Source organism: Octodon degus, unplaced genomic scaffold, assembly GCF_000260255.1.
Source record: "Octodon degus isolate 3935 unplaced genomic scaffold, OctDeg1.0 scaffold00004, whole genome shotgun sequence".
Taxonomy (NCBI): Eukaryota; Metazoa; Chordata; class Mammalia; order Rodentia; family Octodontidae; genus Octodon; species Octodon degus.
This window is the reverse complement of record NW_004524580.1, coordinates 29,035,357-29,049,987: the sequence shown is the minus strand read 5'-3', so window position 1 is coordinate 29,049,987 and position 14,631 is coordinate 29,035,357. Positions and strand designations below refer to the sequence as shown.

The 14,631-nt window shown below is 43.7% G+C and overlaps 1 protein-coding gene across 1 annotated transcript in view; it reads right to left on the bottom strand.

The window, feature by feature from the left end:
- Positions 1–14,039, bottom strand: part of Nr1h4 (nuclear receptor subfamily 1 group H member 4) — an 86,144-nt gene extending 72,105 nt beyond the window's left edge. Inside the window, exon 1 of the mRNA XM_004623832.2 lies at positions 13,842–14,039. The gene's annotated coding sequence lies outside the window, so the exon portion shown is untranslated. The remainder of the gene's footprint in view (positions 1–13,841) is intronic.
- Positions 14,040–14,631: the final 592 nt, after the last annotated feature.

Sequence of the window (14,631 nt, the reverse complement as noted above, 5' to 3'; positions counted from 1 at the left end):
TTTTTTGGCGGAACTGGGGATTGAACTCAGATCCTTGCATTTGCCAGTCAAGCGCTTATCCTACTGAGCCATCTCCCCGGCCCCTCCAAATGTGTTCTTATAAATTGTCAGCTTGTGGATTTCTCCATGTACCAAGTATGATTGAAAAACAGCGTGAAAGTGAATGTTTACATTTTTTGAATTAGTGTAGTGAAAGACGCAGCGCCAGCAAACTCCCCTCAAAGTGATCCCCCATTTCACTTATCCACGGTTCCTGCCACTTCCTGAAGCAGCTTAAGAAGGCCTCTTCCGGGGGCTGGAGAGATGGCTCAGTGGTCTAAAGCACCTACTTAGAACAAGTTCAGCGAAGCATCAGGGACCACGGTTCGATCCCCCAGCACCACATGCCAGCCAGCCCCGCCCCCTGGTGGGCTGAGCTGGCCACACACACACACACCACTCTCTCTCTCTCTCTCTCTCTCTCTCTCTCTCTCTCTCTCTCTCTCTAATAAATAAAAAAAAATTAAAAAAAAAAGAAGGCCTCTTCCGCAGCTGTCTTTAGTTGGGCTGCAGTGGCTGTCTCAATGACCTTTCACAGTCATTTTGACCTTGAGAAGAGCCAGAAGTAACAAGGGGCCAGTGTCAGTGAGTAAGGTTTGATGAAGACACACCATCATGTTTTTATTTGACATAAGTGGCCATAAAAGTTTTTAATGGGTTTAGGACCTCAAGGCAGCCAGTGAAAGACGTGAATGAGGACCTCCAGAACCACTTCAGAAGGTGGCAAAAATGATGGAATAAATGGGCTCTAAGTGAAGAGGAGTTCTTTTGACTGTACTGAAATGGCAGTGTATTTTTACTATGATTTTATTTTTATTTTTAATTTCAACATTCACCATATTTTTTATCCTCCCTCAATTGGTAAGTAGATTCTTCCCTATCATTTCCCTTCCTCCTCCTTGGATGGTAATTAATGATTTGATTTCATGTGTTTATCTTTCTTATACTGCCAGATAGTAAGCTCCTAGGAGACAGGAACCAGCTTGCATTTCTTCTGTATCCCCCTTTGACAGCTAACAGTATTATGTCTGCAGAAATAATCACTGAGTTCTGGTAGAAGCACCATGGAGGAGACATGAGGCGACTAGGAGGAGAGTCCTGTTTGGACTCCCCCAGAGTGTCACACATGACCTAGACCTACTCATCCAGCACCTCCTCCTACCGCCACACAAAGCCTCAGCTGAGTGAGGCCTCTAAATCTAAAGATGTCTTCCTGTTCCTGGAGAGGCAGAGCCAATATAATCAAAAATGACCATACTTCCAAAGCTATTATACAGGTTTAATGTGATCCCAATAAAAATACAAATTGGATGGCTTACAGAACTAGGGAAAGCAATTGTAAAATTCATATGCAACCAGAAAAGACCTAGAATAGCAAAAGTAGTTCTAGGCAAGAGCATAGAAGGGGGCATCACAATCCTGAACTTCAATTATACCATAAAGCTACAATGATAAAAACAGCATGGTGCTGGGGGGAAGAAAGAGCTTTGGATCAACTGGACAGAACAGAGCACACAGAAACAATTTCAGGGGCCGGGAAGATGGCTCAGTGGAATAAGCGCTTCCCTGGCAAGCAAAAGGGTCTGAGTTCAATCCCCAGTTCCACCAAAAAAATTTTAAAAATAAAAAGAAAGCTCAAGGCTGCCAAAAATGTCCTGCTTCTGTTATTTGTTGAATCTGTACTTCCGATTTGATTTGAAACTGTCTCATTGCTATCTGTTTATCAATAAAATTTTGAAAAAATAAATAAATAAATACAAAAAAAAAGAAAGAAAAAAGAAACAATTCCAGGCTCACTCAGCTACTTTATCCTTAACAAAAGGACCAATTGCGTTCACTGGAGGAAAGATAGCTTCTTTTAAAAATGGTGCTGGGAAAGCTGCCTATCCACTGCCAAAGACTGAATCTATATCCATCTCTCTCACTATGCACTAAGCTAAAATCAAAATAAATCAAAGATCTAAAGATTAAAACAGAAACACTTAATCTACTGGAAGATAAAATAGGTAAAACTCTTGAAGTCATAGATGTCTGCAAGGGCCTTCTGAACATAACCATGGTTGCACAAGAAATAATACCAAGAATCAGCAAATGGTATCACATTGAATTAAAAACCTTCTGCATATCAAAGGAAATGACAAGCTCTTCTGTAAAGAGACAACCCACAGAAGAGCAAAAAAATTGCCTGCTACTCCTCAAAGGATTAGTATCTAGACTATATAAAGAATTCAAAATAATTAGACCGCCAAAAAAATGTTGTTAGCACACAGAACACTTCATTGTTGTTTTGGGGGAAGGAGCATAAGTCAGTAGTACAATGTCTCCAAAGCTGGATTGATGTGGGGAAGGTGCCTTTCCCTGCTGGTTTTGAGAGACTTCCTCTTGGCTCCCAGGAGGAGGGATTCCCTGATGTTACACATGTGGCCACCTTGGCATAAGTGCCTTGTGGTACGGGACAGCTCCCAGCTCATTTTATGTCCTCCTTTCCTCTGCCATCAGCATAGGTTTAACTCCCTTAAGCCCAGAGACCTATTGGGATGTAATTCCCAAAAGTGATGTCACCAGTGTGTCAGGCAATCTGGACTTGCCAGTAATGTTGAGGTGGTGTCCCACAAGAACAACTGATTTCTTTTTTCTAGATTGTGGATCTTCAGATTGATAATTCTGCCATTTTCATTTCCTGAAAGTCAGGGTCGGCTTGTGAAAAGTTGTTAAACAACATGCTAAATGTGAGATGTCAACCCTCACTCTAAACTTTCCGTACTTCAGAGCCTCAAATGCAGACTTCATTGGATTTTATAGTGGCTTTCTGATTTTTGGTAGTCCATCCAAGAAGGGAGTTTGAAAGTTGTCGTATACTGTTAAAGATTGTGTGCCCATGTCTTGCCTGAAATACCATGATTGTTTATGAAAAGTATCTTTAATAAAGCTGGATACAGTTTGGCTTGGAAAAAAAAAAAAAAAGCTCACTATAGCTGGCCATTCAAGAAATGCCTACTGGAACAACACTGAGATTGCATCTCACCTCAGAAAGAATGGCTATCATCAGGATCAATCCCCAGCGGGCCTGCTGCCCCCGCCCCACTGGGGTGCACTGAGACAGTGATTGAGACTGGGCGTTGTGGCGCCACCTGTAATCCCAGTGACTGGGAGGCTGAAAACAGGAGGATCACAGTGAGTCTGATCTGTGTAGTGAGACCTTATACTAAACACATTAAAAAAAAATGGACTCATAACAAATGTGGAGTTGGGGTGGAACCTCTCTTCATTGTTGGTGGGATTGTAAACTGGTACAACCACATGAAATCAGTATGGAGATTCCTCAAAAGATTAAAGGCTGGGATTCCATTTGACCCAGTTATTCCACTTCTGTGTATTTTCCCAAAAGAAACAACATCACCGTGATGTACGTATACCATGTTTAGGGCAGCACAGCTCATAATAGCTAAACCTTGGAAGCAACCACATGCTCATCATTAGATGAATAGATAAAGAAAATGTAGTATTTACACACAAAGGAGTACTACTCTGCCAGAAAGAAAGGAAGACTTGAGTTATTTGTAGGAAAAGGGGTGCATCTTGAGCTCACAATGTCTGGCTGTTAATCTGTATGTATAGTAATTAATTTTATAAGGACTTATAAGATAAACTATATAAATCTGATGCCAAGGATAAAAAGGAGGTGGAAAGGAAGGGGGGAGAATTGAGATAGTCCATACATGTACATTTTCCCACGTTAAATGAGATATTCCATACATGTGCATTTTCCCACATTAAATGAAATCATTATGTACTGCATTCATGGACCAATAAACTGTTTTTAGTTTAAACCCAAGTTACAGGACTGCTGAAAAAAAATCAAAAGGTAAAGCTTTCAAGGCTTTCCCAATGTGATAAGGTAAGTACAAAATGTCTTCAGAGTTACTTTTAAGTGTGAAAAGTAAGAAACAGCATACCTTGTTCCACAACAGAAATGGATACAATGAGTAACTGTATTCATGATTGAATACAGCAATTAAAATGACTATACACTGAACTAAAGTAAATGACTATAAGACAGACTAAGATTGTGTTCACTGATATAGATAGAATGAAAAATCATGCATTGGGCAAAAGTATGAGGTTACAGAACAACACAGGCTGATACAATTTATGTGTTTCAAGACACTTAAAGCAGCGCCACATCCGGCCATCGGCGCCCCAGGGCTCGGGTCTGCAAACTGCAGTTCAGGGGTCAGCTCCAGCTTGCCAGGGCCCAGATGGCCCTTTGTTTCCTGGTTGTCTCTGGCTGTTTTCAAGCTATAATCACAGATTTGTGAGCACCCCCAGCAGAGTCTGCCTGGTCCACCAAACCTACAATATTTACTCAGTCCTGTATGAAAAACTTGTGATTCTCAGCCTCACTATAGCTGAGGCAGGAAGATGGAAAGCTCAAGCCCATCCTGGGCAACTTAGCGACTTAATAACAGTGTCTTAAAAAAAAATCATTGCGAAAACCCTGGATTCAATTCCTAATGTATAATAATAATAATAATAATAATAATAATAATAATAAAAGACATGAACAAAAATAATGAGCCCTACCCTCAGAATAGTGGTGCAGAATATGGATTGGAGTCTTTTTATAACAACACCTATAAGAGCCTCCCTCTTAACCTGGATGATAGATGCGAGGATGTTGATTGTAGTACTGTCTTTATGCATGTTGAAAATAATTTGAAATAAAAAAGATTGAATGAATCCTAATGTGATTTTATATTATGAAAAACCTCCTGAGCTGCAAATTTATACAAGGGGCTTCTCTCACTTTCTCATACAGCCTTACCCTTACCCACACATCCATTTTTTTTAAAGAATAAGAATAGTAAAAAAAAAAAAAGAAAAAGAAAAGAAAGAAAGAAAGAAAGAAAGCATTAGAAACAAAGCAAAATTTTATTAAACAAAGTAATAAGTATTCAACAATGGTTGCTGTATTGTATGATGTTATCTTCAGATTGGTTGTTTAGTTTACCAGATAAGAACATGCAAAATTGGTTTTTAAAAAAACAGAACAACAAAAATAAGTTATAAGAAAATAAAGAAGAATAACAAGAAAAAAATTTAAACATTAACTGCTCCTTTCAAAAGACCAGCAGACATTTGCAGTACATTTAACCAAATTATCCTGCCTATATACATAAATATATCTTTTTCCCTTTTTTTTTTTTTCTGTATTTTAGGGAAGGGTCTACAGGTTGTTCAGGGTTTCACTGCTAGATCAGACTCATAGTAATCTGCCTGTTTACAGCCTCCCAAGTGCTGGGATTACAGGCGCTGCCACGCCCAGTCTCAGTTGCCATCTCAGCATGCCCCGGCCCCTGCACCTGCTTGAAGGTGCTTTAATCTGCTGAGCTATTTGGCCAACCCTTGCCTTCTTTCTTTTGTTCTTTTCCTAACGCTTTAAGGAGAAAAGAATCCCTTCCCCTAAGACTTTTGGAAGAACTAACTGTGGAAGATTGGGCCTGGTGGTGCACGCCTGTAACCCCAGCAGTTGAGTGGCTGAACACAGGAAGATCACTGAGTCTGATCTGTGCAATGAGACCCCATAGACCCTGTACTAAATACATTTTAAAAAAGAAAAGAAAAAATACAGGGAGAAGACGGAGGGGAGGGAAGCAGGAAGACAAAAACTGAGCAGACTGCAAACAAAGTTAGGGATCAGTATGCTCACCACGTGGCCCTGCAGAAAGGAAGAAATTTAGCCTCACAGAAGAAGGGGCTGGAGAGGAAAAAGACAGATGATACAAAGCTGAAACCTTGGGCACTGAGGGAAGCAGAGAAAAAGATGTTTATTTTACTCCTTGTCTATTTGTGTGATGCTGTGGCCCAAGCCTTAATTTAAGGACTCGGGAATAATTTTGAAAATGGCATGCGCTGTTTGCTTTTATTATGATAAGACACATGGTTACTGGTAGCTTGAACTCCCACTTCCTGGTTATCAGTATTTACTTATGCAGATACTGCGTGTCACCGGAAGTTCACAGTGGGAGGGACACCTCCAATTTAGAATAAGCCATTTGCAAATGAGGACCTGGGAAAGACACTGTCCAATTAAAAAGCTTTAATCCTCGTTCAGTGGCCGATGATGATAAAGATGGATTACGAGTGCTGATTCACAAAGATCGCAACCTTGATGACCCTGTCTCCCAGGAGCACAGTTGCTGACGGCGATGAGTACAGTTAATTGGATATCTACATAGTTCATTTTTAAAAGTCAGGAAAAAAGTGAAGTTTTGAAAAACATTTTATTTTCATGTTCAGGGAAAACCCTGAATTTAGAAAGAGAAAAGAAGGGAAGAGAGGAAAGAGAAAAGAATTCTAGAAAAAAGAAAGAAAGAAAGAAAGAAAGAAAAAAAGAAAGAAAGAAAGAAAGAAAGAAAGAAAGAAAGAAAGAAAGAAAAGAAAAAGGGTTTTGTTTTCCAGCTACTTGAGCAGGGCATTGTCACACAGTAATTTTCAGATATCCAAAGTAGAAAGAAGTCTGTTTCAAAAACTTATGGGTGAAGTTTCTCGATATCTAATGCAGCCTAAAACTCACCCAAACACCCACAGTCGTTAAGCAAATCGCATTCGTGAAAGCAACGTCTCGTCTCGCACCAGACCACGCCTGCCATTCCTCCATAAGCAAGTGAAGACTTTTTCTCCACCCTTTGAACGAGCTCTTGCCGCGAGTTGCCCTGATGCATACAGTCCCGCTGCTCCGAGGATGGGCCTCCCAGGCGGCCTTACGTCTTCTACCTTTGCCTTCTAGAACATCGTCCCAAGACCACCATGCTAAGGGGAGCCCAGGCGCGAAACACCGCAGCGGGGAAAGAGACTCAGCCAGCCCAAGTATAGGACCGAGGGTGCTGGCTGCCCCCGCAGTGGGTATCACTTGCACAATGAATCCCAGGAAAGAGCATTTCACCAACCTTCAGAATTATAATAAATAATAAATCCTTGTTATTTTAAGCCGGTAAAGTTTGGCGTCTCTTGTCACCAACTAGAACTGGTATAATCCCCCAAATAAACAACATAGTCACCCCATCACTTAGCAATATGGCATAGTCACCCCATCACCCAACAATATCTAAAGTGAACGTTTCCTTAGAAGGCCTATATTTACCCCTTAAAGGGCGTCTCAATGTCAATACTCAGCCACTCCAGTTCATTCAGTCAATGCTCGTTATTGACTCTGTGTCAGGCGCCAGACATGTGAAGACAAAAATTGTCACGGCCTTTCAGAAAACACAGAGGAAAAGTCAGGCAAGAAAACCTCAGTTACAGGGTTTGACCCCCCCATGGTGCTGAGACAGTGAATGAGATTGGGCATGATGGTGCGCGCCTGTAATCCCAGTACTTGGGAGGCTGAAAATAGGAGAACCACTACGGGTCTGATCTGTGTAGTCAGACCCTGTAGACCCTCTACTAGATACATTAAAAAGAAAAGAAAAAGAAAGCCTCAGTTAAAGCAGTGCGGGGATCGCTGCAGGAGAAGCGCTGTCAGCCAGGGCTCCACAGGAGGACGCAGGAGGGCAGGACCAAGTTTTGGGTGAGGCAGACAGCTCAGCTTCCAGCAGAGGAGGTGGATAACACACAAACTAACACGAGAATTTCTGATGGTGATCATAATAAAATAGAAGAGGTAAGGGATACAGTGGTGTAGGAAAAGCAAAAGAGGTCTCAGGGAAGCAGATACATATCCCAAGAGGTGAAGGACAGGAGTAAGTGTCACCAGGGGAAGGGGGTCAGGCAGAGTGGTGCGCAAGTGCTAAGGCTGCCTGTTCCCGAGCCCCGCAGGGTCCAGAAGGGTCTTGTGTGAGAGGAGGCGGCTCTAACACCAGCTCTCGGGCCACAGGAAGCAGTTTGGAATGTGTTCTTTATTTTTATTAATCCGTGTGTGCAATGCATGGCGACCAGTCGCCAGAAGTTTAAGATCAACTTGCGTGACTTCACAAGACCTTCTCCTCTTAGGGCCGGCCAGATAGCTCAGTGGACTAGAGCACCTGCTTAGGCAGAGAGCAGCAGCCAGGTTCGATCCCTGGCATGCTTTGCCAGTCCTGCCCCTGGGGCGCTCTAAAACAGCAATTGAGACTGGCCGTGGTGGCATGATCCTATAATCCTAGCGCTTGGGAGGCTGAAAGCAGGAGAATCACTATGAGTTGGATCTACGTAGTGAGACCCTGTAAACAGTACTAAATACATTAAAAAAAAAAAAAAAAAAGACCTCCTTTTAACACAAAAGGGTTTGAGGCATAGTGCAGTGGTAGGGCAATTGCTTAGCATGGCTAATACCCTGGGATCAAAAAGGTTTTAAATTAAAATAAATTAAAAGGTTTTTATTGAAGTAAAATATAGAAACAGGAAACAGCTAGATCTTTTGTTCATGGGAAGAGGGTGAAGAGATGGGTGAAATGGAGAGGGAGAGGAGGGGAAGGGGACGTGAAAAAAATGAAGAGGCATGCACACTCTCTCCCCGCGATGAATAGAGTCATTATGCACTGCACCATATACTAATGAAAATAACAATTTTTTAAAAATAACATCAAAGGTTGGAGAAAAAGCCAGGCATGATGGCACAGCCCTGTAATCCCAGCGCTCAGGAGGCTGAGGTGGGAGGGTCATTGTGAGTTTGAGGCCAGCCCTGGGCTACAAAGTGAGCTCAAGGCCAGCCTGAGCTGCATGGTGGGACCCTGTCTTAAACAGATAAAAGGCAAAACAAAACAAAGTTGGAGAAAGGAGAGGGAAAGACGCATTTTCATACACTGTTAATGGAGGCATAGCGCTTCATCTCTTCAGAGCACTCATCCAACGCAGTGCTGACGCACGGGTGTCTTTCCTGGAGGAAGCCTCACCCACAGGCGTGAGGGTGCTCGCTGCAGTGTTGCTTCGAAGGCACAAAGGTGAGAACCACCTAAGCGACCAGCACCAGCAGAATGGGCGAACACACTGTGCTTGGTCGGCAGCATAAGACATCGGGCACAGCTCTGAAAAACTGGAGCGCTCATATTGAGAGCAGGAAGGAGAGAGGAGTGAGGCTAGCGAGGTGAGGGGAGCTCCAGACTTACGCATGGAAAGGTAACACCTTATAAGTGCATTCCGGTCTCGCAGCTCCCCATCTATCGTCTTCATTCGGTCAGTTAGACATTTAGATGCTGTAAATCAGCATATTTGGGTTCTCCAGGGAAGAGAGTTCCTTTAAAAACACTTTTAGGAGGCTGGAGAAATAGCTCAGTGATATGAGTACCTGCCTGGCAAGTGCAAGGTCTTCAGTTCAATCCCCAGCACCAAAAATTAATAAATATAAAATATTTTGTTTTAAAAAGGGGGAGGGCAGCGAGATGGCTCAGTGGTCTAAAGTGCCTGCTTAGGCGAGTGCAGGGACTGAAGTTTGATCCCCAGCAACAAATTCCATGCCAGTCCCACCCCAGGATGGCTCAGCCTGCCACAAAATTTTTTAAAAAGCACTCTGAAGGGCCCAGTGCACTCTGACACACAATACATGGCTCTGGGTTCGAGCTTCAGCAGCACACACACAAACTTATGCTAAAAACTGAAAGTAAAAATATCTTCTTAGACTTATGCAGTATTTCTGTACTTCAATGAAAATTATAAACCTCACAGTGGGGAAAAAAACAGAAAATGCAGATTTTGAAAAAATAACAAACTTTTTGGAGGAGAGGGAACAGTTTGGGTTGACAGAGAACTTGAACAGAAAGCTCACGAATACATGTGACCTCTACAAAGACATGGACCCCACCCTACTATCAATGTCCCCACAGAGCCACACATTTCCACATCAATAAACCCACATCAATACGTCATTAGTGGCTGAAGACCACAGCTTCCATCAAGATCCCCTTGGTGTTACATACTCCATGGGCTTTGGCAAATGCATTGTGGCAGGTACCCACCATTGCCGCTTCATACAGAACAGTTTCACTGCCCTGAAAATCCCCGTCAGGATGCACAGACTTCACCACGGCCTCCAAGGGTGATCCTCACCCCCATGCCCACCACAGCCTCGGACGGCGAGTCTGGATACCAGGAGAGCAGGACCGTCCCCCCGCCCCCTTTGGGTGTGTGTCTTTGTCATGCCACTCCCTTCCCAACGAGATCAGTTCTTGCTTGGCAGCTACGCCTTGAGCTCTCACAGCTGTGTGGAAATGACAGGGGTTGTTCTCTGCTCTTCAGGAACCTTCTTTGCCCTACAGTGGGTTTTCCTCTGGGGCTTATCCAAGTGACACATGTCACCTCCCCATGGACCCGTAAATCATTTCCCACATCTTCAGACACCCGTGTTAATACACCTGCAGGCCTTGGAAATGCAAATCCAGGCTGATTCTCCTGCCTCTGGATTAATGGTATTAATTAAAGTGTAAGAGACTAAAGTTATGCCGGGCCTGTTGGGATCAGGCAAGTAAACTTAATTTATTTCACATGGGGGTAAAATCTGAAAGTTATATTAGGATTTCATCTTGAAAAGATGAAAATTAACAAAAATTTATTTGACATTTGTGTATATTAATTTTAATCATGGGACCTCTGTTACATTTCTTGGGGCTAACAAATAATATACCATGTTAATTTTTTTCCTGTGCAATACTTGCAAGTTTACTTTGCAATCTGTTTGCAGAATCTTTGCTGACACATTATATTAATGTTGCACTGACACAAATTTACAAAAGGATAACAGAATAACAGGCAATCTTATGGTAAAACTGGAAAGGAGAAAGCTGACAGAGGAAGGGACTCACAGTGGAGAGCCAGGGGTTAGCGCACCCAGGGGTGCCGACGAGGTGCAGGAGGAGGGAGGGGCAGACAGTCACTTTTGCTCGCCATGCAGCTGGCCACTGTGGTCACCCAAGGAGCAGTGTCTTTTAGCTGTATCTCCACTGGTAGAAAATAAGGGGCGGACAAGAAATACCTTGGAGTGCTCAGCTGCAATCTTAACGCTCTGGGAGGCCAGAGGCAGGAAAGTGGAAGGTTCCCCAAGCCCAGCCTAGGGAACTCAGGACTTAGGAAATGTCTCAAAAGTTAGACGATTTTATATAAAGGGCTCGAGATACAGCTCTGTCTCAAGGGTCTGGGTTAAAGCTCCAGTAGCTCAACAAAGAACAAGGAAAGAAAGGAGGGAGAGAGGGAGAGAGAAATAGCTGGGAGGAGGAGGATGGGAGTTAGCTCAGCGGTAGACTAGTGCTTAGAAAACAAAGCCCCCTCTCCCAAGAATATATACAAAATAGTTAGGATTGATATACAGCTACTTTCTCTTAATTCACTGAGAAGAAAGATTTGTACTAATAGTGTTTGGACAGGATATCATGTCCACATCTTATACTATGAATAACCACTATGAAGACAACAATATGCAATGTACTAATTATTGAAACTGTCCTACTAATCGGTTTTGAAACTGTTTCATTGCTATTTGTTTCTCAATAAAATTAATTTAAAAAATAGGAAAAAATTAAATTTTAAAAAAGAACACCCTGGAAGGAAGTTGTTTCTTTCATTCAGCCTCTTTTTGGTTTAAGGTGTGGGCTTTAAAAGAAAAGCAAAATCTCTCCTTGGACCTTCTTCCTGCCCTTTATGCTCCACCCAACAATAACACGAGCCTTTGCACATCTTTGGCCTTGGGCTCTCCGCCATCCTGGAGGCCCTGAGCCGCAGCTCCGTCAGTGGTTCTGAGTCCCCAGGACATCCATGGTCACAGCGCCATAGCTGCAGGTTCACTGAAGTCTGCAGTGAAGATGCGCTGAGGGAAGAATCCAATCAGCTCTTAAGACAAACAATGCTGTCAACCTTTCACTTCTCCTGCTGGTGGTGTGGTTGGCAAATATCCTACAGAGGTTTTAGGAATCTTCAAATTCATTCTGGGTTTCAATAAATCACTCCCAATGAGCTGGAATGGCAGCCGGAGGGTCCACCTGCTCTCTCATCATTTCAGAGTTCAAGTCTTACCAGCCTCCAACAGTATCAGAGGGAATAAAATATCAAGGGGGTAAGAGAGATGCTCAGGCATCCAGGCCAGTTCCGGTCTTGCTCCTTCCCAGCTCCCTGCCTATGCCAGGTTATTCATCCTTGTCAAGCCTCAGTTTCCTCATCAGTAACATGAGCATCAGCATCAGCAGAACTTTCGTACGGTGTTGTAAGGACATGGACAATTTAGGTAAAGCCTGCATGTGCTGGTAGAAATTGTATTAAAGTTGCCTCCGTCACACACTCAGGCACACACACATGCATGCGCCCACACTCCTTTTCCCTACAGAGTGCTCAGGGTCTCACAACCACTGGCTGTTCCATTACAACCTGTCCTGGCCTTGGAGGTGTGGACAGACCAGGGTGGCACTCCCATCCCTTTCCATCTCCAAGGACCATTTTCCCACAGAGCCACTAATGCAGAGGAAGGGTCTCAGGACAAGAGCGCTTGTCCCTGTCCGTCACTTTATCTGTGAACTAAGTGTTACATTAATCACATTGCGACATTCTCAGCAAAACAGAAAGGTCCAGGGGTCACATGGCCCAGTCCCAAAACTTGGAGGACTGGGAGGTTGAGAGGAAATGACTCAAAGACCAAAGTGCTCTTCAATTTATAATATTGAAACACAACAAGGGCTTCCCAAGTATCTTCTCTAACCCTCCCTCTTTAAGGGCCCAAGTGTGTGCACGCACACATGAGCACACCCATACACACCACTTTTTTGAGGTTAGGACTGACATACAATCAGCTGCAGAACCATCATTGCAATCTATGACATAAAGCTATGCTAGCACCTCACTTATCAATATCATTTCAAGGGTCTTTTCCCACCCTCAGCACTCCTGAAGGGTTCAAGGCAGCACCAGAAACAGCATCAGGTTCCTGCAAAACTCGCAGCTAAGTTGCTCACACGCAAGAACCAAGGTGTGGCATTTGCTGTCCCCCCTCGTGTCTTCTTTCTAAGTCCAATTAAGAGAACGGGTCCAGGCTCCAGCGCTGCCTTACTGATGCTGTAGACTCAGCTCTTGGACAATTTTAATGACAAAGTTCTCCCTTGCATTTTGGCATCTTGTTTGGTAGTTCTGCCTAACATGAGTGCTAACAGTGGAGCACAATAAAAACATTTAGGACTGAAATTGGCAGAGAAAGCTCTTGAAACCCAGCTTTTTCCTGGGAAAAGTTTTATGTCAATTAAGTGCAACTTCAACGTCCCGTAACTATGTCCCTATTCATCTGCTAGTCACAATATTACCAAACTCGTGTTAACATAAGACAAATCACAAGGAAATAACATGCAACATAAATTGTCAGATTGCCTAAGGAATCAGAGAAGAGACATTCCTGAAGTTTCCAGTCTCCAGTGATTCTCTTTGAGTGACCATGGCATGAAAATATTATTCCTAAATCATTGATAGGTTGACCTCCTGACTCCTGCTTCCCTTTGCTTTTTAGATTTGCCTGCTTGATTCCATCTCTGTCTCTGTGTGTCTCTGTTTCTCTCTCTCTCTCTCTCTCTCTCTCTCTCTCTCTCTCTCTCTCTGTATCTTGCTGTCTCTTTTTCTCTTTGTCTCTCTCTCTCTCTCTCTCTCTCTCTCTCTCTCTCTCTCTCTCTCTCTCTCTCTCTCTGCATCTCCCTGCTTGTCTCTCTCTCTTTCTTCCTAATAGTCAGAATTGCACTACAAACTCCACTTACTTAGAATCCATTCCTTGATAAAAGTGACAGATGTCAAAGAGAAAACTGTACATGGTTATTTTTTCTGTCGCCTCGAGCACCACGCCACGTTCCCAAGCATGAGGCACTTACTTGGATCGCTGTGGGTCAGAGCTGAATGGCCCGGGACTCAGAGCCCTGTCTTGGTCTTCCCATCCCAGTGACTTCACTGCAAATGCTCAGAATTTAATTTTTTCTTGGAGTGAGCTGAGGGACAGTGGAGGAGGAGTAGAGGAGGAGGAAGAGGAGGAGGAGGAAGGAAGGAGGAGGAGGGAAGGAGAAGGAGGGAGCTCTACAGCGCTGCCGAGGATGGTCCGAGGAGGCCTCCTGGCCCTAGCTGAAGCATCTCTCCCTTGGCTCCAAGCCCTGTGGACACAGATTAGTCATTAACAACCCTTCTCTGCTAAATGATGTAAACACGGAAAGGAAACTTGGGAGTGCCTCCAGATTCCCAGGATAATCCCACAGCATCCCAGAGCAGGGAAGGTGACTGGGGCAAGAAGCCTGCACACCAGCAGCTGTGTGTGTGTGTGCACATGCACATGTGCACACGCATGCATGTCTGCGCTGAGGACTGGCCCTGGCCTTCACACTGAGCTATATCTCCAGCCCTTTTTATTTTTTATGATTTATTTTTTCTGGGTTTTTGTTTTTTTTTCTGTTTTGAGACAGAGTCTCACTAAGTCACTAAGTTGCCCAGTGTGGTATCAAATTTGTCATCCTCCTGCCTCAGCCTTTCAGAGTGCTGGTATCTCAGGCATGCACCCCCCTACACCTGGAGCCCAGCTTTTGCCTCCTCTGCTATTCTGAAGGCTCCTGGTGCCCAAAGTTCTGCCATCTCCCACCTCTCCAGTCCTCTTTATAGCTCCAAGGTTTAGAAGCC